Below are 2288 nucleotides of genomic sequence, written 5' to 3'. Positions count from 1 at the left end.
AAAAGTCTGACCCTCCTAGGCAGCTCGGGAGTGCTGCAAGGCTTCGAGAGGGCAGAGCAAAAAAGTCTGCCTCTCCCAGGTGGCTAGAGTGCGTTGCAATCCTCTTCTGGCGAAGTCCTCTTCTCCTCGCAGTCGGGGCGAAGCTTCTTCCTCGGCGTCGAGAGGAGGAGGGGTCGGCGGTCGCTTTGGAGGGCAGCAGCGCAAGTCTGAGCCTCAGTCTTCTCCGGCTTCTCCCTCTTCAGCGATGTCTTCTCCTCCTCGCAGTCTCGACGTCTTCGTTTTTTCGTTTTTCTCGGCCTGGCAGCGGTAGCCCAGAGAAGGACCGTTGTCGGTCCAAGAAACAAGGAGCAGAGCTGCCTCTCAGAATGAACTAATAAGAACAGATACTACACTTGATCTTAGCCAAAAGGCCGAGAAGCTATTACCACAGGGTTATTACCACAGGGTTATTACCACAGGGTTATCACCACAGGGTTGTCACAGGGTTATTACCACAGGGCTATTACCACAGGGTCACCACAGGGATATTACCACAGGGATATTACCACAGGGATATTACCACAGGGTTATTACCACAGGGTTATTACCACAAGGATATTACCACAGGGTTATTACCACAGGGATATTACCACAGGGCTATTACCACAGGGTTATTACCACAGGGATATTACCACAGGGTCACCACAGTACTGACATATATTTATCAGAGCTCAACAAACCCCGGGGTACAGGTCGCCATGGTGACCAGATATTCCTCCCTGGCGACCAGATCCTGTTAGGGCATACTTGCCGACTTCTTAGCTGGGCTTTGCGGGAGAGAGGGGGCGTGGGAGCACTCAATTGTAATTTGGCTAGCCCCGCCCATGGCCCCACCCCATTTACGGCATGTAAATTGGGCGGGCCATGGGCGGAGCTATCCAAAGTACATTTCAGATTTCAGTACTTTAGAAAGTTAGCGCTACATACATTTTTCAAACTTGGAATCCTTCTTGTTTCTTCCCTCCCTCTCTCCCTCCACGCTGCTGCTGCTGCTGCTTTATAAAAATAATTGTTCCTCTCCTCCTGCACCCTCATTACTGCTTCATAAAAATGTTATAAGGCAGTGGGGAGGGGAACAATTTTTATGAAGCAGCGGCAGCGTGGGTGTCTGTATTGAGGGGGGCGGGGGTTTGAGATACAGCCTGATTCTTATTAAAGTAAACAGCGCAGTTGGAGAGAAGCAGGAGGGAAGTGCCGAAGCAGCCAGCCGCTATCTTACTGTCATCTGCGGCGCTGCCGGCCTGCCCTCTGCTGCTCCTGAGTCCTGTAGCCTCCTCTCCTCTGCTGCTCGCTTGTGCACTGCTGATGATCCCGCGGCTGCCCCATGCTGCTGCTGCCGGCTTGCCGCTATGATGGTGACCACATCCGGTCCCCGGCTGTCATTTAATAGGACAGCCGCACAGAGGTTACCGTCGGCGCTGCGCTTTGTGACTTGCGCATGGCATTCACTGATTTTTTTGCCAGGCAGGCTAAAATCCGGGAGGATCCAGTACATTCCCGGGAGACCGGGAGAAAGAATCAAAAAGCGGGATACTCCTGTCTCCAACCAAGGAGTTAGGAGATAGGATGCAGCTGCAGTGTGTCTGAGCTCCTGCCTAAGGAGGCCATATATAGCGGACAATCGCGTTCCACTCTCCGACGCCGGGGCCTGCCATATGCGGTAAAGCCGCGGCCCCAGTATTGGGAAGCCGTGGATGTGTCAGTGCAACTATTCTCTGCCGAACCTCCAGCCACCCGTCTGCAGTGATGTAGTCCTCCTGGCCCTGTCGACCCCCTCAGTCTACCCCCTCAGTGTGGCAGTTGCTGCTACGGAACTTGGCACCTCTTCATTGCCTCTGGCAGAGCATGTTAACCCCATGGCAACGAGCATATTAACCCCTGGCAGAGCATGTAACTCCTGACAGAGCATGTAACTCCTGACAGAGCATGTAACTCCTGACAGAACATGTAACTCCATGGCAACTAGCATGTTAACCTCATGGCAATGAGCATGCTAACTCCTGGCAGAGCATGTAAACCCATGGCAATGAGCATGATAACCCCTAGCATCAAGCATGAAACCCATAGCAATGAGCATGTAGTTAAGCGGAACTTACTGTATGTGGCATAATACGTAATTATGGCGTGTGGTATTATATGTAATAGGCATTACAATGTGTATCATAATGAGTAATGGGCATTACGGCGTGTGGAATAACATGTAATGGGAATTATGGCGTGTGGTAAAATATTTGACAGGTATTTCAGTG

The 2288-nt window shown here is 51.6% G+C and overlaps 1 pseudogene; it reads right to left on the bottom strand.

The window, feature by feature from the left end:
- Nucleotides 1-315: 315 nt before the first annotated feature.
- Nucleotides 316-422, bottom strand: LOC146076264 (U2 spliceosomal RNA; annotated as a pseudogene).
- Between the last annotated feature and the right edge of the window lie 1866 nt (nt 423-2288).

This window comes from Crinia signifera, chromosome 4, assembly GCF_055691185.1.
Source record: "Crinia signifera chromosome 4, ASM5569118v1, whole genome shotgun sequence".
NCBI classification, from domain to species: Eukaryota; Metazoa; Chordata; class Amphibia; order Anura; family Myobatrachidae; genus Crinia; species Crinia signifera.
This window is presented reverse-complemented; position numbering and strand designations above follow the sequence as displayed.